Here is a 27510-nt window from a genome sequence, read left to right as displayed (position 1 = left end):
GCAGCCCCTAGGCACATAGGTGGCCAGGGAGGCTCCACGCGCTGCCCCCGCCCCGAGTGCTGGCTCCACAGCTGTCATTGGCCAGGAACCGCAACCAATGGGAGCTGTGGGGGCGGTGTCTACAGGCGCGAGGGCAGCACGTGGAGCATCCCTGGCTGTCCATGTGCCTAGGGGCTGCCTTCCTGATGGCTTCTTCCTGGGAACCACAGTAAGCGCAGCTAGGACCCCGCACCCCGTCCTGCACCCCAACCCCCTGCCTCAGCCCTGAGCCCCCTCCTTCACCCGAAACCCCCCAGCCCTGGCCCCACCCCAGAACCAGCACCCCGGCCAGAGTCCTCATGCCCCCATGAACCTCCAGCCCCCTGCCCCAGCCCGGAGCCCTCTTCCACACCCTGAGCCCCTCATTTCTGGCCCCACCCAGAGCCCGCATCCTCAGCCCAGAGCCCGTACCCCTGAGGAGGGCATAGCTCACGACGGAGCTAATCCCCAAACCGACCCGCAGGGGGCACCACGAGCGGAGAAGGAAAGTGTCACAGGGCCGCTCTGCAGGGCATCCAGGATCTGCATGTGGGGAAGGAGCAGACTCATCCACCACTCCGAATCTCACACAGAACCTGGGCAGAAGCTAATGCAGCCCCAGGCTCTGTTAGCACTGGTGCAGATCACTACCACACTGTTGAAACAGCCTCCTTTCCGCAGGTTCCCATCTGTTAGGGATTCCCTGGCAGTGCAGCACCAGCCTTGTGGGGGGTGGCGAGGGCAGGAGACCCAGAGGATGGCGCTTTGCCTCTGGCAGATCCCCAAGGAGTGGGTGCATCTTGGATGATCTGTGGGCTTGGGGGCTGAACCCCCTCTTTGTTCCAAGGAAAAAACGGGTTAAATAAAACCCCACTCCCCCTTCAAAGAACTCTGAGGAAATTCCCTGACATGATCCTCCCAGAGTTTTCATCCCACAGGAACCTTTCCATGGGCGTTTCCACAGGCGGGGGTGATCCTCCCCATTGCCTTACCCAGTCCTTACTCAGGCAGAAACGCACAGGGAAACCCTTTCGCTCCACAGCAAGATCTGACAGAGCAAGGACTGAATGAACTTGGAGCTCAGACTTCAGGATTCAGCCCATTAGCTTCAAAGGATGGAGGGATTTTACACAGGGCAAAGTGGCGACAGGCAGTGGAGAATTCCCTCTTCACAGAGCACTTTCTGCCAGCCCCACCACCTCCTGTACCCCTGTGGTGCCAGGGACAGGGCTAGGCAAAGAGGGAAAGGCATGGTAGGGCGGACCTCTGCTACACATGTCCCTCTGGGGGGGAAGAGCACCCTAGAAACTGGTGTAACTTATACCTGCTCCCCCACAACTCTCGCTATGCCAACACTGATCAGCTCCAGATAAGTTCATGCTATCAAAAAATGTTCCTGTCCCAAATCAGGATGAAAAGTCGACATCTCAACAGTCTTCACAAACTGAAAAATCAGATTTTTTTTTTTTTCCAGTTTGGGTCCATCGAAAGGTTTCATCTAGATGATGTTGAAATAATTATGATTTCAACCATTTTTAATTTTTATTTTTTACTATCATTAGCTTACATTTTGAAACAAAACAAAAAGTCATTTTGCATGGCAAAACTGGAATTTCAATATTTGGGGTAAAATTTCATTTACATTAAGGCCCCGTTACACTCCTACGGATCTGATTTCAACATCGTTTATGCCGCTGTAACGCCAGGGACGCCATTCCCCACCCTGGTTTACAGCAGTATAAATGAGAGCAGAGTTGAGCCTTTAAAATCCATGAACATGTTTGACTGAAATAAATTGAAAAGAGCAAAGTTAAGAGTCAGCATTTTTAAAAGTCAGTTCATATATATTCATGTAATTTACACTTTGAAAAGCCTGTATATGGAGAGATTTGATGACTAAGCTGTAGGTCATAATCACTTAAACATTCACATCTCTTCAGGGGGAATCGGTTTCATTAAAAAAAAATTAGCATTTAAAAAAAATAAATCAAAGGAAGCGATCAGTCGCAGGATAGGGGACTCTCTATTACAATGTGCTTGTGCCTTATAAATATTAACTATGAATCATGATCTCTAGCTAGGTATTTATACTGTCTTCATTGCTGTGATGAGTGATTGCATAGGACACAAAGACCACGTTTGAGTTAGGGCCTTGTGAACTGGATCCAGAAATATAATCCACCTCCCAGTCCTACCCCAAAAAGAAACCCCCTTACTCAGTGCGGGAGCCAAACCAAAATGGAACTCTTCTCAGGCTGGAAAAAGATTCTGAATGCCCTAACGTCTGAAGGCCAGATCCATAGCTGGTATCAATAGGTGTAGTTCCATTGACGTCGGTGAAGCAATGCCAGTTTGGGATAGGCTCCTGAGAGCGTTATCGACATATGGGTCGTTTCCAAAATTTGGATGGGGGTTCAAGATGACACGCTTTCCCCACAGTTTGGGAGTGTTCACATCCAGCTCTGAAACAGTGGTTTGACTGGTACTCAGACACCAGGGCAATGGATGAAGCAGTGAAATATAAAAACAGACAGATTACTACCGGTGAGGCCTTCGCTGGAGTCTTGCATACAGTTCTGGGCACCACACTTTAGGAACGATATGGACAAACTGGAGAGACTCCAGAGAAGAGCAACAAAAATGATAAAATATTTAGAAAACCTGACCGATGAGGAAAGGGTTATAAACACCTGGATGTATTTAGGCTTGAGAAATGAAGGCTGAGGGGGGACCTGATCACAGTCTTCAAATATGTTAAGGGCTGCTATAAAGAGGATGTAGATCAATTGTTTTCTATGTCCACTGAAGGTAGGAAAAGAAGTAATGGGCTTAATCTGCAGCCAGGGAGATTTAGGTTAGCTATTAGGGAAAACTTCCTAACTATAAGGACAGTGACGCACGGGACCAGACTTTCAAGGGAGATTGTATGATCCCTGTCACTGCAGGTTTTTAAGAACAGGTTAGACACACGTCTGTCAGGGATGGTCTAGGTTTCTTTGGTCCTTCCTCAGCCAGAGCCTGGACTAGATGACCTCTTAAGGCCCCTTCCACTCCTACATTTACATGATTAGATTAGATTGTAATCCCTGCATAGCAAGGACTGTTTCTTCCCGTTTTTCTGTAGAGCGCCTGCCACAACACGTCCCCAGTCCTGATGGGGACCTCTGAAGGCTGACAAAGTTTGTTTAACCTTCCTTGCTGTGCTCAGGTACTAGAATGGTCTCTGAACTATGGGTGACATTGACCATCAAGAGCAATCATGCATCATTTAAGGAAATAAAGGATATATTTACATTGTACACTCTTTGGGGCAGGGACTGTTTCTTACGGTATCTGTGCAGTGCCCAGAACAATGGCGTTCTGATCTCAGTTGGGCCTTCTAGATTCTACTGCAATAATAATTATTACAGCTGGTCAAAATGTGGGGGGCGGGGGTGTTACCAAAATGAACATTTTCAAGGAAAAATTATATTTTGGTTGAAGTGATCTAGTTTCTTCTTTATGAAAACACAGACACTGAAATCTGAAAGTTTTTTCAGAAGGCATTTTTGGATTTTGGAATAAATCTTCAGTGTTCAGTTTTCAAAAACTGAAGAAATTTTACTGAACACCCAATCTTTTATTATTATTATTCAGTCAAACATTGTTTTTCAAAACTGAAAAATTTCCAGTTTTTGGCTTTGTTGTTTTTTTCAAAACAAACAAAAACATACACATGAGAAAAAAATTAAAAAGTACCACTAAAAAAATTCTTGCAAAAATAATTGGCACCTTCCAACCTCTTTTAATAATAAAATAATAAATGAAAACCATAGACAACACTTATTTTCATAGCTTCATAGAGTTTATGGCCAGAAGGGACCATTAGATCATCAGAGGATATAGAATTTCACCGCGTTACCCCATATTTGAGGGCATATCTTCACCATAACATCTTATTTGGAGTACGGAATAATACATTGCATGATTAATCCTTGAAAACAGACTTCTGATCTGAGTAAATGCTGCTTAGTAGCTCCTTATTGATTATGGGTTATAAAACATAGAGAGGAACGTTAAAGCACAGAACAGGTGGCCACTCTGTTATTACAAGCACGTCAATCATTAGGTATAAGGGACTCTGTTAAGCCTGAAAGTTTATCTTTAATTTTCTTACTTGTGTGTGTTGTGTCTACACATAGGCCTAAGCTGCAGAATTCAGATCTGGAGTTCTGGGCTGTTCTGATGCAGAGTTTTGGTCAGGGGCCCATCTCCCAGCGTATCACAGCTCTGTTTTACTTAAACATCACTCTGCATGTGCTAATATTTACTCAGTGCTGTTTTTCTGTGGTTGTTGGGGTGGGAGGGGGAGACACATTAAACCCAGTTAAAGGTTGAAAAGAATGTTTGATCTGGCACAGGGCTAAGAAAGCTGCAATGCTGCTATGCAGGGCGAGGCAGCTCAACTGGTGGAGATGAGGACAAGAGAGTAACCAGCCAACAAGCTCCCCCTTGGAAGAAAGTGGTATGTGGGGTCTCTGCATGGCGAAGACTCACGGAGGGGCAAATATAAGGTCAGATGGTCTACGGTTAATAAATTGGCTTTTGGTGTCAATGGAGCTGTGCTAAATTACACTCGCTGAGAATTTGGCCCCTAATACTTTCCAGTTGCAGAGGATAAAATGGGATCTACCAGGTATCCTGTACGGGGGAGGAAGGGTGAATGAAAGGGAAAGAATGGATCAAACAAGACATATGCCCATAAGATCTGAGTAGTTCCTTACCATTGGCTGAATTCAGCCCTTGGATGTGTGTGTGTGTGTGTGATTGTGGGAATCATGTGACAGTGGGAATCATGACTACACAGCTATGGGCAAAATGTGGTGCCCAAAAGGACTGCACCCAATTTGCCTCTGCTTTCAATCACATGGGGAACTAACAGAGGAGAGAGGACATCTAAATGATCATAGAATCATAGAATATCAGAGTTGGAAGGGACCTCAAGAGGTCATCTAGTCCAACCCCCTGCTCAAAGCAGGACCAATTCCCAGCTAAATCATCCCAGCCAGGGCTTTATCAAGCCGGGCCTTAAAAACCTCCAAGGAAGGTGACCATCAACCTGGACTGCACTGAACTGGGACAATAGGGGACAACGTGGAATTTCAGCACAGTGGGTTCAGAAGAAACTTATGGATGAAACCAAAAAGACCAAAGTGAAAGAAGGAAAAGGCATTAAAGTGGGGGTGGAGAATATTTAAAGCTGAACAGATATGTGTACAGAGGTTCTGTATTGCAAGCAGTGATAAATAAACTCAGGGGAGCTGGGGGTTATAAAAAAGAAGATGCAAGTCTGGTGTGGGTGAATGAGAAGGTTCCAAGAGTGATCCGGGTAATTAATTAGAGGAAAGGTATGAAACACTAAGTGGGACAGCAGTGCTGGAAAGTCAGAATGAAACGAGGAGAGTGCAAATAAGCAATAACAGAAGCAAAGACAGTGAATGACAGGGAGAATTAATAAACAGGGACAATAAATCATTGACAAGCAAATCGGTGCAAGAGTTTCCTAAGGAAATTCATGGTTCCATTACAAACCCCAACCTCAGGCAAGGTGGGTCAGAAATGTGGCTGAACGTCACAACCCTCTCAACCAGCCTGGACCTGCATTCTAAATGGATGGAAGATGGACAGAGGATGAGTTATGGGTTTGAGTGGAATCCAAGGAGGCATGTTTAATCCATGTGTCTTGCCATGTGCCCCTCCCCATCTAGGAGCCAATAATAATCATTGACTCTTCCCTAGCACCTTCCCTCAGAGGGTTTCAAGGCAGTGTAGAGCAGGGCTTCTCTTTCTGAGGCCCCCCAACATTCTATAAAAACTCCACGGCCTACCTGTGCCGCAACTGTTTTTCTGCGTATAAAAGCCAGGGCTGGCGTTAGGGGTAGCAACCAGGGCAATTGCCCCGGGGCCCCACGCCACAGGGGCCCCATGAAGCTAAACTGCTCAGGCTTCAGCTTCAGCCCCTTGTGGTAGGGCTTGGGGCTTAGGCGCTTCGGCATTCAGCCCTGTGCCCCAGTGAGTCTAATGCCCACCCTACTTGGCAGGCCCCCTGAAACCTGCCTGAGGCCCCCCAGGGGGCCTCGGACCCCTGGTTGAAAACTGCTGGTAGAGAGCATTAAGAAGTCTCACAAGTCTGTTATGAATACAGCGGGGTGACATTTTTCAAACAAATAGTTTAGTTGCCAAAAAATGGAAGGTTTGGGTCAACCCAAACTATTCAAGAACTCAACATTTTTGTGAATAGTTTCAGCCAAAAAAGGGGGGGGAGTGGGGGCTAGAGTTATGTAGGCACCATTCACAAAACTGAGGTGGAGGCGCCTACTTCTCATATCCTACCCCACAGCCCAGTGGGTAGAGCATTCACCCAGGATGTAGGTTCAAGACCCTGCTCTGGGACTTGAGTCTTAAGGTGCAGGTGAGAGTCCTAACCCCTGGGCTATAGGTTATTCTGAACTTAGGGTCTCTACTATTGAAACTGTTCCACTGTGTATCAATAATTAAATACTTATAAGAACAGGAAGGGGAGGGTAGGTGGTCTCCCTCCCAGGTAAGTGCCCTGACTACCAGTGGATGGAGTCATTTCAATCCCTCTCTGGCTTTTGTTCATAGAATATCAGGGGTAGAAGGGACCGGAGGTCATCTAGTCCAACCCTCTGCTCAAAGCAGGACCAGTCCCCAGACTGATTTTTTGCCCCAGATCCCTAAATGGCCCCCCTGAAGGATTGAACTCACCACTCTGGGTTTAGCAGGCCAATGCTCAAACCACTGAGCTATCCCTCCCCCCCGTTCTTTTGTTTCAACAAGAATAACATGAAAATTTTCATTTTGGGTCATTTTGAAACAAACGTTTGTTTGGTTTTTGTTGTTTCAGTCACTGGCCGAACTGAATAAAACTGACAATTAGAACTGTGCAAATTGTGAGGCTGGTAGGTCTTATAATCCTCATGATACAGTCAGGAAAAAATGAAGCCCAAAACAGGTTAGGGGATATACCCATGATCAAATAGGGAGTCGGTATAAGGAACAGAACCCAAGAGCCCCGCCTCTTTTCCCTGTATTTGAACCACAAAACCGTCCTTCCTCTCTGACAGCTACGCAATCCCACACTGTAAAACTCCTTCACTATGGTATTGTATAAGTATTTACACAGGTTGTCTGTGCACAGAAGAGGATGGCGCAGAAGAGGGAAATTAGTGGTACATTTCCACAGGAGGAAGAAGAAATATGCTAAAGGGACCTTGGCAAAATAGTTAATCAAGGAATTAGACTGTTCAGAATCTAGAATGAAAAAGGACCAGATGGTGGAATCCCTAAACTCCAAAGGAAGTGTCAGAGGAGATCAAGGAACTGTTAGAACTAGAAACAAAACTTCCTTGGAAAGCAGGAAATTAACAGTGGGGAGAAGAGATGCACTTACAACACTTGTCCAAGAGAAATGATGTTGGGGACAGCAAAGCAAACTACCGGCCTATAAAGTTTGACATTGGCAATGGGGAAAATGGGGGCAGCTGAGAGAAAACACCTGGTAAGTTACGATTTAATTAAAGAGAGCTGGCCTGGATTCACCACGGAGAGATCATGTATAGCAAGCCAAGTGAAGCATTTTGCAGAAGGAGAGACATGGAGATAATTTAACTGTGCTTTAGGGGAGCGATGTGGCAAAGACAAACTTGCAAGGTCACTAAGTTACTGGTGCTGGGGTGAGCAATGGAAGCAGATGGAAAAGAACGGGCTGTTCGTGGAGGATGCTGGAGACCTAAAGGGAGTATTTGGATTTCAAGCATTTGTGTTTTCACGGGCTTGTTGTTAATACCTTGGGGAGCTAGTTACAGGGCCAAAGCAATGCAAGAAAAGGCATCCCGGCTCTCTACTGCCCCGCACCTTCTGCATTTACGCCACTGCAAAGAGGCTGTAAAATGGTGGTAGAATTATACACCCCCTCCTTGTACTCTGTGCCGGGATAAGAGACTACACAGAGAATCCGGCCCCTGGGCTTCTTCACATTTTGGACGATGGAAAGAACATCTGTGTGATGCTGGCAGACCAGGTGCCAGCTCATGCCAAGCTCCAGAGACGACCCGTGCCTCCCCATATTGGGGGGGGGACACAATCTAAAGGGGAGGACACGTGACCACCCCATGTGTCTCCTCTGCCCAGCGACACCCACTCCCATGCCCAGCCTGGGACCGCCACACTCTCCCCACCCCACATTACCTGCGGGGGGGAGCTCTGTCCTTCTACCCCCCTCCTATCTTGCACATTAGGCCGCTTTCCCTGGCAGCCGGCGGGGAGCGGGATGGAGTCGCTTCTGCCTAAGAGAGCCTGGCTGGGGACAGAGCAGGCTCGGCTGCTGGGGACAGGGGCCAAGCGAGCCGGAGCCTCCTGGCACGCTTGACCCCTGTTCCTAGCAGCCCAGCCCAGGCAGGCAGCTGGCTACCTCTGCCTCCCATAGGGTTGCCAACTTTCTACTTGCACAAAACCAAACACCCTGCCCCAGTGGCATAGCCAGCTTCTAAGAGGAGGGGGAGCAAACATAAAAAAGGTGCCCCCCCTTGGCTCCTCCTGCCGTGCCCCCCCGCTCGCTCCTCCGGCTGCGGCTACCGGCCGCCATGCCGGGCCCCCCGCTCCTCCGGCCGCGCCTGCTGACCCCCCATGGCTGCCGGCCACGCTGTGGAGGTGGGCAACTGAGAGGGGGAAAGCGGTGGGCAGGAAGAGAGGGAGCTGACTAGACTCACGCTCTCCCGAGATCACCATGAGGGAAGAGAGAAAAGCCGCCACTGCCTCCCAGCATGGACCTAGCAAACTCCCCCAGCAGCTGCCGCAGGATGGCGGTGGGGTGGCTGCCCCTCTCACCCGCCCCGGAGAGCCTGCGGAACGGCTATGTGAAGAGCTGCGTGACCCCCCTGAGGCAGGACCCCCCACCCCGGGGCTTCCTCTCCCTGCTGCTGCTGCCCGCCGCCTTCCCCAGGGCTCTGCTCAGCCTGGGCGCCCTGGCCACCTTTGTCCTCTCGCTCCTGCTCTCCTACGGCCGGAGCAGCCCCTGGGGCCAACAGGGCGAGAGCGGCTGGCGGGACCCCTCGGCGCTGCGCACCCTGCTGGGACTGTCCCACTGCCTCAGCCCCCTCTTCAGCATCGCCTGTGCCTTCTTCCTCACCTGCTACCTGGGCTGGGACAAGCACGAGGAGCCCGGCGGCGGCAGCAGCCTGCGCCCCCCCCCCCTCGCTGCTCCAGCCGCGGCTGCTGGGCCACGCTGCAGGCCGCATGCTACGCCCCCCCCCTCCGGCCGTGCCTGCCGCCCCCGCATGGCCGCCAGCCTGTGTACCTCCACTCGCTCCACGGTTAGGCTGTTATAGTGCCTGTGGAGTTTATACTTGATTGGTGAAATCTAAGCATAGAACTCACAGCCAGTCTGGGGTCTGTGCCAAGCAGTTTAATAGTCTGCCCTGAGGTTGGTACACATTCTCTTGAACCACTGTGGGCAGGGCCGGCTCCAGGGTTTTGGCTGCCCCAAGCAGCCAAACAAAAAACAAAACAAACAAACAAAAAAAGCCGCGATCGCGATTGCGATCTGCGGCAGCAATTTGGCGGGAGGTCCTTTGCTCCGAGCAGGAGTGAGGGACCATCCACCAAATTGCCGCCGAACAGCTGGACGTGCCGCCCCTCTCTGAAGTGGCCGCCCCAAGCACCTGATTGGTAAGCTGGTGCCTGGAGCCGGCCCTGACTGTGGGACAGCTTGACAATGAGAAAAATAGCTCGTCCGTACTGGTGCCCCATAACTGGCTCTGTGGGGCAAATAGCTGCTCAGAAATTTTAGTGATGAGCTAGGTGGGTGATAAGGCAGATAAGATCTCTGATGTCCCCAATTTGATTTCTGTTCACAGTCCTCCAATCCACCCCCACCACATACACGTACACTCCTCTCTACTCTGCCAACACCACCAGCCTTTGTCTCATCTTCTCCCAACCCACCTTCATGCCCCCACCCCTAACACCTGCAATGCCCTCTCTTAATCTCCTCACCAAGATGCCCCCCTCACCTCACCTACAAAATTTGCTTCTGAGGTTGACTACAAACTATCCCCAGCACAATCAGAGTTTACAGAAATTACCCTCCAGGGAACCTCTTGAGCAGCCTCCTGGACACTCTCTCCTTCCAGCTCCTGGGACCGGCCCACAGCTTGGCTTTCGATTTTGTGCTCTGGAGGGCTGGTGGCCTGACACTCCTCCTGCTCTCTTCTGAGACTTGGTGGAGTCATTTCGGCCTCCTTGCAATCGATCCCAGGTGCCTGGAACACTGCTTACACTAACTGAGGATCTGGCCCTTAGGGCTCCTAGATACTACAGAAAATGCAGCTGATGGTTTTCTCTTTGTGTGTCTGGCCTGCCCCACTGACCCCGTGTGGTGCTAGAGGGTGCTGTGTTGCAAAAGGGGCTATTTTCCCGAGGAGGTTTGATTCTAGATCCTGTCAGATTCCTGACAGAAGAAGGCATTTGCAAAAGAACACTGGCCTTCAATTTGCAGCTATGGAAATCCATGCACAGCAGTTGCACGTGAAGACATGAGCACTTGCACACAGAAGCCTGGATTTACCACTGGCATTAGCAGTTGTAGCTGTAACCCTTCTGCCAGGCATTGTCAGCAGCAAAAAGAACCAAGTTCAATGTTCTAGGAGTTTCCTTAAAGATTTCACTAATACCAGCTGGAGCCTGTGCCCAGAAACCTGGGAAATGATATACAGCATCCTGGGCACCTGGTGGGCTAGTCTTGCCCACTCACTAGCACCAAGTCCAGGGCATACGACAAAGAGAATGTTTTTGGGTGGGGGAGGGAAGGCAATAGATTGAATTTGAGAAAAATGGCAATTAATGGATTCTGTGAGGTAACACTCCCACCCTCACAGAAGCTTAACAGTAGCCCCAGCCTCATTCCTCCCTTGGTGGTTGAGCGGCTGATGAGTTCTAGCCACTTCCCTCCTCCCCAGCTCCCCACTCACGGTTCGCTGTCCTGGGTTGGAAAGGTCCAAGGTTTCTAACAGGTCACCCCTGCCTGGGCTTCTCTGGAGCCTCTTCCTAACCCAGCTGGAGGGATTTCAGCTTTAATCGCTGGGGAGAAGGCCTACACCAGGGTCCCTTAGGCAGGCTGCCACTTGCTGCGGGCTTCAGCCCCAAGCTGCCTAGCTTTGCTACCCCTCTGTGCCATCCATTCCCTTGAAGGCTCTACTGCTACTCTGCACATCAGACAAACGGCTGCACTCACCGCTCCACACCATCCATCACCTAGGCTGTATCCGGGTTCCCACACCCAACTGCACCTGACATCCGTCTTGGTCAGGGTGACCCAAGACATGGTCTAGATCAAAGTCTCATCCTTGTATTTCCCAACAAGGTCAACTGCATTTTATTGCCCCCCACACTCAAAACTTAACTGAATTTTAACCAAAATGCTCCAAATGTCTCACAGCTGAAATGCAAATGAGTACTGGCCCATTCAATCAACTCCCCTGGCTGGCCAACAGGTGCCAGCAGAGCGCTCCCTCGCCAGTGGAATCCCGGCTCCACTGGCCGTTTTTAAGCAGTGCTGGGCCGCTCGTCTCCCATTTCACCAACAGGTGACAGTAGTGAGCTCCCTTCTCTCAGGCACTAGGCCATGTGGTTTACATATTGACTTCTATAGAGATGAACCAGATTATAGCCGTGGGGCCTTTGGTCCATGCAATGTGTGCGCACGCATAGGGTTGCCAGGTGTCCAGTTTTCGACCAGAACTCCCGCTCGAAAAGAGACCCTGGGGGGCTCCGGTCAGCACTGCTGACCGGGCTGTTAAAATCCGGTTGGCGTGGGGCTGGCAGGCTCCCTACCCAGCTCTGTGTGGCTCCCAGGAAGCAGCGACATGTTCCTAGGCGTAGGGGCAGCCACGGGGGCTCCACACGTTGCCCCAAGCACCATCTCTGCAGCTCCCATTGGCTGGGAACCACAGCCAAAGGGAGCTGCGGGGGCAACACCTGCAGGCGGAGGCAGCACACAGAGCCGCCTGGCCATGCCTCCGCCTAGGAGCTGGAAGGACATGCCAGCCGCTTCCGGGAGCTGCCTGAGGTAAGCACTGCCCAGAGCCTGCACGCCAACCCCCTGCCCCAGCCTGGAGCCCCCTCCTACACCCAAACTCCCTCTCGGGACTGCATCTCATACTCCCTCCCAATCCCCTGAGCCCCCTCCTGCACTTCCAACCCCTCGCTCCCAGCCTGGAGCCCCCTCCTGCACCCCAAACTCCTCATCCCCTGCCTCACCCCAGAGCCTGCACCCCCTCCCACAACCCAACCCCCTGCCCTGCCTGGAGCCCTCTCCCGCATCCTGAACCCCTCATTTCTTTTCCTACCCTGGAGCTCACACCCCCAGCTGGAGCCGTCGTGCCCTCCTGTATCCCAACCCGCTGCCCCAGCATGGTGAAAATGAACGAATAAGTGAGGATGTGCGGGAGAGAGCGACAGAGGAAGGGGTTGGAGTGAGCAGGGGTTTGGCCTCAGGGAAGGGGCGGGCAGGGGTATTTGCTTTTGCTTGATTAGAAAGTTGGCAACCCCATACATGCATATAGACACTTTTAAATACAAGTGCCCAGCTTCACCCAAATGCCATTTTGAATGGACAATGGGCTCGTGTGCTTTATTTTAGCAACTGCTAAGGCACATTTGAAAATTTGGCTCTAACAGTCCAAAGTGATTGCCCAGGCTGTAAAAGGTTCTGATGTGCTTCGAATGTGTTCTCACAGCATTTTGTATTTCCGTAACTTGAACTTAAAATACAGCTGGCAATACCAGAACACAACAACAAGGCTATAAACAGATGATAACTAGTTGTGTGTGTGTGTGTGTATATATATATAAATGGTCAACAAATATTTGTCAAGAGGCTGTTTTTGTGGACAAACGCAGCCAGCAATGATGAGCCAAATTGTCCCAAAGCGATGGGTGTGTTTGTTTTTGTCCGTCTGCTTTTTATTCTAAGGGCCTGATTCTGATCTCACTCACTCTGGTGTAAATCAGGAGTAAGACCATTGAAGTCAATAATGTGCACATGTGAGTAGAAAACCAGACTCATAAGGGTGGGTTCTGCTCTCATTGATGGTGGAGCAGTACTATTGATTTTAACGGTGCTACTCCTGATTTAGTGAGATTCATATATTTTAAGATCCTAAGTGCCCATTATGGACATATGCTCTGACATGCTCTAGAATGCAAGCCATAGAATTTCATTCAGTTATCCCTGCAAATGAGTTCAGAACCTGGCCCATCGTATTCAGCTGTAAATGACACGTGTTTCAACTGTATATTTCAGTCCATGCTTCATCTACACCAAACAAAAGCTCTCAAAGAGCCTTGTCCATATAGGAATCGCTTTCTGCTGGTAAAAGAAGTCAAGGCCTGTTTTTGCTTTGGAATAAATTGCTGTTGGCATATCAGTCCTTCCTCCTTCCCCCCACCCTCCTCCGCAAAACTACTACAATTTAAAACAAAACCAAAAACCTGCTGTGAATTATGTCCCTCCACAGGATTCAGCCTGGCTATTAAGGGGATGGAATTAATCTGAAAAATGATCATTTTATGGTTTTCTTTGTTTTTCCCCCTTGTGTTCTTGAGTGGAAAATAAGAAAGACAAGAAAAAGACAATATGGGGAAAGACAAGCATCTTAGAACTAGATAGATAGATAGATACGTATGGAAAAGACTAAGTATTAGGAAAGGAGTTTGAGACCCCTGGAGGGAAGATATTGGAGAGACATAAAATAAATTTGAGCCTTAGGAGATGGTCTTTTTGTTTTGTACACACCTGATACAAGGGGACAATCCATAATTGGGGACTGTAGAAATGATAATAAATACATCACAGGGGCCCAGATACCTTTGCAGATGATCACTGTCTCTTCTACCTGGGCTGAACTCAAGCCCCGGATCCAGACTTTTAGGAAGTAAGGGTGTGGCTTTGACTGTCAGTCTGTCATTACATAGGCATTATATAGTGAGAAGTGCTATTTTTATGTATATTATGGTAGCATACGGATGCACTAACCAAGATCAGAAAAACCCCATTGTGCTAGATGCTGTACCAACACAGAAGCCCTGCCCCAAACTCCCTACAGTCCAAGCAGTGGCAGAAAGGAAGTATGATTATTCTCGTTTTATAGATGAGAAACTAAGGCGTGGAGAGATTCAGTGAGCTACCAAAGGGCACACTGGAAATCTGTGGTTGAACCTAGATTTCCCAACTTCCAGGCCAGTGTCTTAACTACAAGACCATCCTTCCCCTTGCCTACTGTTATGAGTTCCAACTCTGAGTTCCAGAGGATGTTGTGAAGGCCAAGACTATAACAGGGTTCAAAAAAGAACTAGATACATTCATGGAGGATAGGTCCATCAATGGCTATTAGCCAGGATGGGCAGGGATGGTGTCCCTAGCCTCTGTTTGCCAGAAGCTGGAAATGGGTGACAGGGGATGGATGGATGGATAACTTGATGATTGCCTCTTCTGTTCATTCCCTCTGGGCAGGGGCGGCTCTATGTATTTTGCCGCCCCAAGCATGGCAGGCAGGCGGCTTTCGGCAGCACGCCTGCGGGAGGTCCGCTGGTAATGCGGATTCGACGACATGCCTGCGGGAGGTCTGCCAGTCCCGCACCTTCGGCATCCCCACTGCCGAATTACCGCCGAAGCCGCGGGACTGGCGGACCTCCCGCAGACATGCTGTTGAAGGCAGCCTGACTGCCGCTCTCACGGCGACTGGCAGGCTGCCCCCTGCAACTTGCCGCCCCAGGCACGCACTTGGAGTGCTGGTGCCTGGAGCCGCCCCTGCCCCTCGGGTACCTGGCATTGGCCACTGTCGGAAGACAGGTTACTGGGCTAGATGGACCTTTGGTCTGACCTAGTATGGCCGTTCTTATGTTCTTAACCCCTAGAAGGGTAGGATGCATCTTCCCTGATGGAGGATGACTAAGATACTAGGATGGGATTTTCAAAAGCACTTAAGTGACTTAGGCACACAAGTGTAATTGAAAATAAATGGGCCGAGTACTCCTAAATCACTTAGGTGCTTGTGAAAATCTCACCGTGGAATGATTCTACATCTGGTCTTAGCCTAATGGCCAAGAAATAGCAAAGGAATTCCCAAAGAGACAAGAAACTTGAAATCTGGTGCTTCTAAAAATCTAGGCTGCTAGTTCCATGGACAGTACATCACTGTAGTAGATCATCCATTAGTTACATGATACATGAATTGAATAATACAGTATGATCTCTGCTAATTGATTTAAAAAGGGAAAACGTCAGTGGCCCGAGCATTTGATCTGATGTATCTATAAAAAGAAAAGGATACAAACTGTATCATTATTGGAAGTGACCAAATGGTGCTATTACAGATAGCCTTGCAAGTTCCGTTTAACTGACTTTATAGTCAGCTAGATCTTGGAGAAAAGTTTCTTGTTAGTCATGGTGCAATTCTTTTTAGAAGCTGTCTATATCACCAGTAAGGACTGTTGCCCTAGTCTCGCTCTACATTAATTTTCAGAGTTGTTGCCTGTGAGCTATCTATATACAAACAGAGAAGCAGCAAATGAAAGCCTCCAATTTTAATATGAACTTAGTGACTTGATTATGGAGCATTAGTAACAACTTTATACTTAAGGTTGCATTCCATTTTTTTCATTTAATACTTGTTGTAAATCCATTAGTTAGGTATGAAACTAGTCATTGATTGTAACCAAGCACAACTCCGGTGGCTCAAAAGACTGCAGAAGGACTGACGAGGAGCTGCATTTCAGCCTTGACACCTATCCATGGACTGGGGGCCTTCACATCAGTCAAGGAGAATCCAATTCCAAGCCTGACTGTTCCTGGTTTCTACAATGCGCCGGGTGTGTGTGAGTGAATTTCACCCGAGAGGACCAGCACTTCAAGTTGTCAATGCTCCTTTCTTCAGACACTTAATATCTGACTGAGAGAGACCCCAATTCAGGGCTAGCATCGTGCCCCCTCTGTCCACCTTCTGAGTGACTTCCATCCTATGCCTTTCTCACTCCAGGCTGGAAATCTACAACAGAAGAGATGGTCGCAGAAGACAACCCAGGGGTTGGATGGAGGGACGGATGAATGAAATACAGCTCTGTCCTTTGTCCTGGACTTAAACTAAACCTCACTGAATCCTTAGATCTGATTCAAACCATCCAGTCAACTCACTGTTAAAACCTTTTTCTGTGTGTCTTTGTTCTTCTTGGTCTTGTGTTGTGAAATACAAGGGGAAGGAAGATGCTAGGATTTAATCTCTTAGGCCAGCTCCTGCTCCTGTTGAAATCGGTGGCAGAACGCTCAATGCTTTAGCTGGATCAGAGGTGAATTTTCTGCTTTGTGGGAAATTCCATGATTTCAAAATGGAATAAAACCAAAATTTCCCACAAAATGAAATTTCAGGGGGGAAAAATATTTTGGGTCAATTGAAACATTGTGTTTCAATCAACTCGAAAGTTTTGCTCTGATTTTTTCACTTTTAAAAAAAGATTGAACTTCTTATCAAATGAAATAAAAGATGTATAAAAGAAAAGTTGTTTCATAGTTTCATAGATTCTAGGACTGGAAGGGACCTCGAGAGGTCACTGAGTCCAGTCCCCTGCCCTCACGGCAGGATCAAATACTGTCTAGACCATCCCTGATAGACATTTATCTAACCTACTCTTAAATATCTCCAGAGATGGAGATTCCACAACCTCCCTAGGCAATTTATTCCAGTGTTTAACCACCCTGACAGTTAGGAACTTTTTCCTAATGTCCAACCTAAACTTCCCTTGCTGCAGTTTAAGCCCATTGCTTCTTGTTCTATCCTTAGAGGCTAAGATGAACAAGTTTTCTCCCTCCTCCTTATGACACCCTTTTAGATACCTGAAAACTGCTATCATGTTCCCTCTCAATCTTCTCTTTTCCAAACTAAACAAACCCAATTATTTCAGCCTTCCTTCATAGGTCATGTTCTCAAGACCTTTAATCATCCTTGTTGCTCTTCTCTGGACCCTCTCCAATAGATGTTGGAAGAAACAAAGTGCTCTGGACTGAAAATGTTGAAATGAAATGTTTAGACCTTTACAAAATGCTTTTCTGCAGCTTTCCCCGAAACAAAATGTTGCAGAAATCCAAACAGTTTGCCTTCTGCATTTTCTAGAGGACGATTTCCAACCAGTTCTACTCACTGCCTTCACGGGCACAAGGCAGAGACCTTCAGGAATGAATTCAGAAAATCCAAAGTGCAGTTCAAAGAACCAATCCAGAGATGATGATGGGGCTGCAGGATAGTTCTTGGAGAGGCCAGGAGAATTGTGTACAGGGTGGCCAATGGACAACTAATGGGTGACATGATAAGCATCTGCAATCATGTGGGTGTGAACAGGGAACTACATTCCCTAAGCTTCAGGGCTTGATTCTCATGGACATTGAGCTCCATTGATACTGAGGGCTAAATAAGAACTACACCCATACAGTGCTGCACTGAGCACTCAACCCTATATCCACTGAAGGAAATGGCAACGCTCCCACTGCCTTCCATTGTGCAGGTTCAAGGGCCGGATTCCCCCTGCCTAGCACCTATTGCCACGATTTACGCCCTTGCAACGAAGATGTTCCATTCCACCCACTATGCTCTGGTAGCCGTTCACACTCCCTGCACTCCTCTAAATGGCTCGCCGAAGAGCAGAGCAAATCAAGCCCTCAACCTGAGTGTTAAAATCGTTTTGCTCTCGCTCACTGTGGCAGAGGAGTGCATGATAACTCAGCCTGTCATGCTCATCTCCACTTACTCCATGCAGTAAAGAAACCCTTCGTTTGGGGCTGTGCAAGCCCAGAGTTACACGATTCCTTTCCTTAAAGGCTCCTGGAGGCATCAGCAGCACAACAAGCAAGGACTTCTCCCGCATCTCCCCAGCGCTTGGAGGTCACCATAGCAGTCGCGGGCGTCAGGGAGGTTTTTTTCAAGCCCTTCACTTTTTCTGTCCAGGCGCTGCTTGACACGTCCAGGCGGCACAGTGTACAGAACATTTGCTGGCTCAGGGCTGGGGAGTGACGGCTCCTGTTTATCATCAGGTTCTTTGGAGGCATTGAAAAGAAAACAACAACCCAAAAAAAAAAATCGGCTCTCACGTACACGGTGTGTTTGGAGTGGGATGAATGAAGCCTCAGAGAGGGGGCTTTTTTTTTTTTTTTTAATGGAATTGGCGTCTACAGCTCTCCAGACCATGTACATTTCACTCATTTCCAATGGGTCCCATCCCCACTCCCCAGCCCAGTTAGTGTCAAGGGAAATGTGGGAAGGGAGAAATCTCTTGGAGAATCTAATGCTCTCCCACACCTACCCAGGAGCACCGTCAGCGCTGACTCCGTGGCTGCTCCGGGGCTCGAGCACCCACGGAAAAAAACCAGTGGGTGCTGAGCACCCCCAGCCACAGCTGTTTGGTAGCCGGGGGAGGTACTTGGCGGGGCGGTGCGGAGAGCAGCGAGCGGCGGGCGGGTGGGGACTTCGGGGGAGCGGTTGGAGCAGGGGCAGGAGGAGGCAGGGTGAGGGCGGAGCCTCGAGGGAGGGGCGGAGCAGGGCAGAAAGGGGCGAGGGCGGGGGCAGGGCCTCGGGGCGGAGCAGGAAAAATAAAAGTCAGCGCCTATGAGGAGGACACATCTTGCAGCATGTCTGTGCTGCATCTGGGAGGTGCCTCCCAGCCTAGGGAGACAGACACATGCTAGCTCTGGTTGAGCTAGCGTGCTAAAAATCGCAGTGTAGACATTGCAGCACAGACTAGCAGCCCAAGCACAAGCCCCCCCGATCCCCTAGGCCCAGTCTCATGGCTAGTCCATGCCAGTGCCCATTCCACAAGGTCCACACTCACAATGCTCACTCCGGCAGAGCCAGCTCGTGTCTGGCTTCTACTCAGGGTGGGAAGCACGCTCCCAGCTGCCGCGCAGATATGCCTTTAGTGACTCCTTGCACACACCCGCCCCTGTGTGTGTATGAGGGAGGTGGGCTTGCACACGGATCTACAATCATACACATGTAGGCGTGAGAGAAAGGGTTATCTTGCACACCTGCCCTGTGTCAATGAGATAAGCATTCCTGGACGCCTACCTGCAATCATGCACATGTGTACCAGGAACAATTTCACACACCTGTCCATGTGTGTATAAGGGAGATGTTCTTGCACAGCTGGCCCTTTGTAAGGCGGTGTTCTCTTGCACACCAATAAACAATCACATGTGTGTCCGCTGTTGTGTGTCCGCTGTTGTGTTAATTGGGGTGGAATAAGTGGGCCCAGGGAGTCACTCTACGACACTACACAGTACAGAGACCTCCTCCTATTTAATCCCATGGCAACAACCCCTATTAAAAATCTTTATAACTGTGGAGGACATGGGAGATTTCTGCATTATGTTATGACTACCATGTGTGACTCAGTTTACCTACTTAATTGTGTATTGTGGGCTACCTGAATTCAAAGGTTAACTCCTGCCTAACCCACCATCTAGGAGGCCAGGAAGTGAGACAATGATCTGAATTAGCTCCATCCCCCAATACTTCACCAACTATACAAGTGAAAATGACTTCTCGGGCCCAGCTGGGTGGCCACCCTCAGCGTGGGCTAAAGGAGGGGGGATCCTTAAGACAGGAAAGCCAAACAAAGGGATTTGTGTCTGTTAAAAAGCAGCCCTGGCAAACTGGAAAAAAGGACGCTGGGAGAGACACGGGCAGGGTGTCCAAATTAGGAACCACGGGCTCCCTCTCCCAACCCAAGACTGAAAGCTGCATTGATTAAACAGGGCCTGCTTAACTAAGCAAGGAGAAGCTAAAAGATTAGGGAGAATTCGTGGGCAAGGTAAGTGTGTCTTGGTTTGTTTATCTAGAGCTGGTCAGAAATGTCTCATTTAAAGGGTTTTGTTAAAGAAAGTTGAAACTTTGCAAAAAAATGTGGCAATTTGAACAGAATCTTGGCTCGAAAACAAAAACCAAATGAAGCATTTCAGCTTTTTGTTTTGAAATGACTTTTCAAAGTGAAATGTGTTGCTTTCAGAAAGAGCCTTTTAAAAAAAAGTCGTGAAAAGGTCAAAATAGGAACAAAATGTTTTGATTTAACGGGGCGGGGGGGAGATGGTTCAATCCACCCGACACAATTTTTCCCCGGAAAGCAGAGGAGTTGTTGGTTTGGTGTGAAGTTAGCCCTATTCAGCAGGGACTCAGGCCCTAAATATTCATAGTGCTTTGAGATCCCTTAATGAAAGATCCTTGGAAAGTCCAACATATTAGCTTGGGGTGGTGCTTAGGTGATTTAGAAGCACAAGCCCTATTGAAAGTCAGCACAGTTCATGCGCTGAGATCACCTTGGGTATGTCTACATGGCACACGAAGCCTGGGCTCTGACTAGGTTTGAGCCCAAGCCCCCTTCCATCTACACACAAATCAGTCTGACTTGGGTCAGCCAGCACTCAGGGCATGGGTCCTAGGATACTGCTGGAGGGAAGGGGCAGAGGCTGGGTCCCGCTGAGACTCGAGGCCAAGCCCTGTCATTTTGCAGTGTGGACGCAGCTTGAGTCAGAAGGGCTGTGTAGTGCAGTGTGGACGCATTAACCCAGCTGTGAGCCCCGGGGGCAGCAATTGTAAAGCCAGGTTGACAATGCAGCCTGGACACTCGTGTGGGGGTTGGAGACACGGAGTCCACGAGCCAGGTCCCACAGCCCCCAGGCTCAGTGTGCTGCGCAGACACACCCTTAGGGGCTTGTGAAAATCCAACAGGTCTGATATTATCAAAAGCGACTGGAGTGTGGTCAATTCTGAGGAACCGCACTGGAGACACCTCAAAGGGGCCTGATTTTTGGTGCCGAGGCCCAGATCTTCAGAGCGATTTAGGCCCGTGGCTTCCTTTGAAATCAATGGGAGTTAGGTGCCTGAATCCCTCTGAGGATCCGGGCTTGAGGGGCCACTCTGAAAATCAGGCCCCTGGTAAGCATTTCAGGTTGGGCCCCCAAAATCACAAGAGCCTTTTGAAAATCCGGAGCTAATTCGCCCAGTTTGTCTCTCCATTCATGCTGGCATAAACCCAGCACAATCCCATTGACTTCAGAATTTACATCGAGGAGCAGAGCAGAATCGGAGCTGCATTTTTACAAGCTAGTCAGCAGCGCGTGTCTGGGCATCTCTCAGGCCAGCGTCCAGCTCCCGGGACGGGGAGCCGAGCGAGAAGGAACACTGCTCTCTGTACCACTTTCACGACGAAGAATAATATCAATAAACATCCCAGTTTGAAAGCTGCGAGGGCGGGAGTCGCACATGGTAGCCATGCGAGTGGAAAACCTGTTTTCAATAGGGCTTGTATGGCTCGGCTCAAGGCAAAGGCTCTGGCTTTCCTCCCAGTGATTTCCCCTGCTGCTGCTGCGATGAATTATCCTTCCTTGGGTTAGGCCCAATCACTCAACTCCAGTTACCTCGTGCCAGGGTTAGTCCAGGTCAAGCATTCTTCACCTCAATTCACACGGAGCTGCTCAAGAAGGGGCGGCACCGAGAACACTATGAGCATTGGGGCAAGTGCTGCCTCCCAGAGCAAAGCATTTTAAGGGGACATCTCCTAGGGAAGGAACTGTCAGATGGACAAGGTAGCTCTATTGTGAAGCATGGGCTGGGGGAGGTTGGGGCTCCCCAAGCAGCCAGGCGTGGCCCTGCCCCCTGCTTATCACCGCTCCCTGCATGCGGTTCCAGTCCTCCAGCCCCCAGTGCTTGGGCTGGGGCGTGGAGGTTGGGGCTGCGTGTCACCCACCTTTCTGGCGCTCCAGAGCTGGGGAGGCTGGGGCCGCCCACCCTCCCAGCGCTCCTTTGGGGCCTGGGGCAGGACTGGGCTGGTGGCTGCTGTGGGGGGTGTCTCTGGGCTCCGGCGGGGGGACAGAAGGGGCGGGGCCTCAGGCACAAGGGGCGGGGCTGGGGGCTAGCCTCCTGCAGCCGGTGGTTCACGTGCTGCCCACAAATGTTGCTGGGGAAAAATACAAAAGGGAGACGGGCTGAATTAGTAAAACAAAGGCCACTGGTATAACTCAAAGACGGTGTTAAGATCATGCCTGGCTAACTAGAAAAGTGGAACCAGAAATCAGTGGCCCAAAATTGGGGTGTCAGAAATGAGGCCTAATTTGTGGACAAAATACCGAGGGGATGGGCTAGTCCGCCCACCAATCCCTCCGTGGGTCCTTAAAGAAACAGACTTTCTTTATCTTTAATAAAAGGTGAGAAGGATGTTTAATGGTGTGTTTATCATGGCACTAAGCAGGCTGAGGTCTCTGTATACCAACCCTGAACCTTGTTTAACACTGTTAGACAGTGACTGGGTTATGTTAACATCTCTGGCCCTCCATTTCCCATCTAAATTAATTCCACAGATACTGGCCTTAATCTTTTTGTTTCTCCCCTGATTTCTGTATCTGTCTGGTCTATTTAGACTGTACGATCACGAGATGTGGATTCAATTCCTGGTTCTGCCACAGACTTCTTGAGTGAACTAATTTTTCTGTGGCTTAGGCTGTGTCTACACTAAAAGTTCCTCAACGGAGCAGCTCTAGTGCTTCTGGTGAAGACGCTCTATACCGACGGGAGAGAACTCTCCCATTGAATCATAGAATCATAGAATATCAGGGTTGGACGGGACCTCAGGAGGTCATCTAGTCCAACCCCCTCCTCAAAGCAGGACCAACACCAACAACACCATTGGCATAATTACTCCACCTCCCACGAAAGGCGTTAGCTATGTCATCGAGAGAAGCTCTCCCACCAGCATAGCGCTGTCCACACCAACGGTTAGGTCAGTGTGATGTACATCGCTCACGGGTGTGGATTATTCCACAACAAATGTAGCAATTATCAAGGCACTCCTTTCCATTGCTAGGAAGATTCTTGCAAGAATCTTGCTGAACTCCCTGCTTTCTCTTGCCGAGGATGTACTTCCAGAGCCCCAGTGTGGCTTCAGACCATCACAAGGCACCATCAACATGATTTTCACAGCCAGGCAGAAAATGTCCAGGAAAAATGTCAAGGACAACACCAGGAGCTGTATCTGGCCTTCATCAATCTGACCAAAACCTTCGATTCTGTCAACTGTGAGGCTCCGTGGAAAATCATGTCACAGTTTGGCTACCCAAGCAAATTTACCACGATTGTAAGACTCTTCCATGACAGGATAACTGCCTCCATCCTGTGCCATGACTCTACCTCCGAGCCCTTTGGCATCCAAACAGGCGTAAAACAAGGTTGTGTACTGGCACCCACCCTTTTCTCCATTTTCTTAGCAACTATGAAAACACTAATCCAAGACCATCCACGACAGGGCACTGGCATCCAATATCAGACTGACGGCAACCTTTTCAACCTCTCTCGCCTCCGTGCCAGAACTAAAGTAACATCGACAACAATAACTGAATGCCAGTATGCAGGTTTGTGTTGTAGTTGCACACTCAAAGGAGGATCTACAAACAGCCCTTAACTGCTTCTCTGAAGCTTACAAAAGCCTCAGGTTAACCATGAACATTGGCAGAACACAAGTTCTCCACCAGCCAGCTCCCAGGCAATCCTCAGACCCAGCAAAGAAGTTCTGCATTGACAGAGAAGAACTGGGAAATGTAGAACACTTTGCTTACCTTGGCAGCCATTTCTCACCGGGGGCACTGGAACAGGGAGGCCTGGGGGCAGAGCATAGGGAGAAGGGGGTAGAGAAGAGCAAGTGGGGGAAAGGGTCTTGGGGGAAAGGGGCGGCATGGAGAGCAGGGCCACGGTATGGGTGCTGGTGGCCCTCCCACTTCTGCTGCTCCTGTCTCTTGCAGAGGCCAGACATAAACGTTGAGATTCAGCACATAATCCACTGGGCCAGCCTTGCCTTTGGCAGACTGTCTTGACAGGTATTCAGCAAGCACAACAAACAGAACACACGCTAGACTTTTAGTTTACAAAGCAGGGGTAACCCCTGGTAGTCTCTCCTCTATGGCTGCGAGACTTGGGTGACCTACAGAAAACACCTGGAAAATCTGGAACACCAGCACTTTCTCCGGAAGATCCTCAACATAAAGTGGAGGGATCGCCATACTAATGTCAGTGTCCTCACAGAGGCTAACACCTTCGGCCCTGATTATCCAGCACCCACTGAGGTGGAGCGGGCACTGTGCGCGCATGGCTGATGCAAGCTTGCCACCACAATTGCTGTATGCCCAACTCACCAAAGGAGAACGGAAACAGGGAGGCCAAAAGAAATGCTTCAAAGACACCCTCAAGAGATGTGGCATCAATACCGTACACTGGGAGACAGTAGCACAGGACAGGGCTACCTGGCAAAGACTTGTCAGAGAAGGAGCAATCACTTTTAAGGAAAATCCCCTTGCCCTGGTTGCAGAAAAATGCCAGAAAAGAAAGGACAGATGACTGTCACACAGCAATCGTGAACCAAGCCTGCCTTCCAATATCACCTGCAACGTCTGCCAACGAGTTTGTGGTGCCAGAATTGGACTCCTCAGTAACCAAAGGACCCATAAAAAATAAAACCTGTGGAAGAGATAATCCTCACCTCTGAGGGATCGCCACCGCTGACTAGAAACAGATCATTAGTGCGTCCGGTACCAGGTTTCAAAATCAGTGGGAAAACCAGTCCTAGACCTGACTCTGAACTTGGTCCCAGGAGTAACTCTGCTGAAGTCAGTGTGGTTACATCAGAGTCAGGCCCCTAGCTACAGGAATACCTTCCCTCTCTGAAATCAATGGCAAGACTCCTGTTGATTTCCACAAAGTTTCACCTTCCTAGTTCACTCCCACATACACTGTGCCAGTGCAGTCACTCTAGTAATTTTTTTTAATCATAGAATGTCAGGACTGGAAGGGACCTCAGGAGAACATCTAGTCCAACCTCTTGCTCAAAGCAGGACCCATCCCCAGTTCCCTAAATGGCCCCCTTAAGGATTGAACTCACAACCCTGGGTTTAGCAGGCCAATGCTCAACCACTGAGCTATCCCTTCCCTCAATTTACCATGGTTTGTGGTGGATTTTCCATCACTGACCATTTTTAACTCAAGCCTGTATGTTTTCCTTAAAGCTCTGCTCTAGGCATTATTCTGGGGAAGTTCTGTGGCTGTGTTGTGCAGGAGGTCAGACTAGATGATCACAGGGGTCCCTTCTAGCCCTGTAATCTATGAATCTATGAACTGGAATCAGGCTCTCGCTCTGATGACAAGCTCAGGACTCTGAGCTTTCCTTTGTAGCCATTTATTTTAGAGAACAGACCATTCAACACTCACTCCTGCCCTGATTCCACTGGGCATTTCAGTGAGTTACTCCTGGAGGAATTCTGTGCACTGCCCAGGTGCAGAATTCATGTCCTCTGCAGACTTTTTCCCCCCTATCAGAAAATGGATTCTGCCGAGGAAGTGCTGCAATTAAACCTTTCACCCACCGGGGCTGCCGTAGTGCCAGAAGAGAGGGCAGCTGGCTAAGGCTGGAGCAGCCAGCCACGGAGAGGGTGGGAGCAGAGGCTGCCTTCCTCACAGCACCCTGCCTGTGGGGCCAGATGAGGAGACATGGGATGTGGGGGGACAGACAGAGCTGGGCACATGGGGCTGCTGGGGGGTATCAGACTGGGGTTCAGAACAAACCCACAACTGTCTTTGCCCCATGGATTCATCTGTGGCCCTTTGGCACCCCAAGGGGCAGGGACAGACGTCACAGGCCTCAGGGAACAAAGCAAATCATTGCAGGCAACAGACTTTAAATCCTATTTTGCCAGGAGATTGAATTTCATAGCATCATTTCCTCTGTCACTTATTCCTGGAGGAGAAAGGCATCGTACATTCAGTTATGCTTTCCCACCCACAGTGAGTGTGCAACACTGAGACGTGCAATCACACATCTGGCCAGCGTGGTCATACAAGCAATGTGCGTGCAAACGGGCCACCATTGCTGGTGTATGACGGGTTCAGCAGAGCTACTGCCCTGGACACTTTCCAGCTCATTCTTATGATCACACCGACTGCTAAGAGTCCAATGGTTCCTCTGCATGCCAGCCCTACCAAAGCCGTATTGCTTCCTGAGGTCAGGACTGCCTGGGCACCACACAGACACATTTGCTCTATGTCACTGCTCCTGCTTGCATCAGTTTGGTTTTAACTTATGAGCTCCCAACCGAATGGAACCTGGATTCCCCCAGGTGCTGTGGCTTCTCCTTGACCCACCCTGCCCAAACCATTTCTCTTCCATAATACCCATCCTAAACAGTCCCAGTTGGCATCACACCCACCTTGTATCGCTCCTGGGATGCTCAGCTTTCTTCTGAGTACGAATCCGAGGTTCCCCCAGTTTCGTGGGTCCTCCAGAATCCACATTTTCAGACCCCTCGTAACTTAAGGACACAAGGCAGAAGCGACAATAATAAAACACCGACACTTTTTGGAATAAAGGGGGCCGGATCTGGTGAACCAGCAGCCCGCTCTGCAGTCAGCAGCCCCCATTCTAAAAGTCCTCGCTCAGGCAAAGCTGCCACTAATCCTGGAGGAAACCCAGAGGGCTCGATTCCATTCGGACTTACTCGGTTGGAAATCAGGTGCAACTACTGCAATCAGTGAGGTTACGCTGGGGTCAGCAAGAGCAGAATAAGGCTCTGAATAAGGACTGCAGGGTTTGATCCGATGGGAGTTGGGAGCATTCGGCTTCTCTCGGGATCTGGTCCTATTAGAGCCAAATGGGAGTGATTTTCTTAGAGGGGATGTGATAGGGGCAAACCTCGTGTGGAGGCCAGATCTGCTGCCTTTACTCACATTAAGCCTGATTCTTCACTGCCCTACACCTTGGGCCTGAATCTGACTTACACCAAAGGGGGCCTGCAGTGGAAAGAAATACAAGGCTGCTCTAAGTTGTGCCAGCTTGCAACAGCATCCAAGGGGTCATTACTGGGGAATCAGTGAAGTCCAGTGGCCTTCTAGTCTTACCTCCAACAAGCCCTCTACACCAAGGCCAGTGAGGGGGGTTGACATAGGCCACCCAGGGATTTCCCCATGCTGGGGAAACCTACAGTTGGTGTTGACTCCGGCTTTGTACCTTAGAGCCGACACTGGGATCTGATACCGTACTGCCTGGCCACTTTCCCCGAAGGTACTCAGTATCCTCTGGTAGAATGTACGCACTGCTGCCAAATGTCCCGGCTTCAGCCAGGGAGGCTAGATTTGTTTTGCTGTCAGATACACAAGGCATCTGCAGTACAGTGCACTTACTGTGCTATTAAACATGCCAGAGGCAGCCCGGAACGATGCACCTGCTCACACCGAAGATCCAGTTACACTTGGAACGCAGCACTTGTTTTGCTGTGAGCTGTTCCATATGCATTGGGGTAGATTGCACGTGTTCAGCGAAGCACGTCCAGATGGAATGACCCTACTGCAAGTCCAGATA

Source organism: Malaclemys terrapin, chromosome 22 (genome assembly GCF_027887155.1).
Source record: "Malaclemys terrapin pileata isolate rMalTer1 chromosome 22, rMalTer1.hap1, whole genome shotgun sequence".
In the NCBI taxonomy this organism is placed as follows: domain Eukaryota; kingdom Metazoa; phylum Chordata; order Testudines; family Emydidae; genus Malaclemys; species Malaclemys terrapin.
This window is presented reverse-complemented; position numbering follows the sequence as displayed.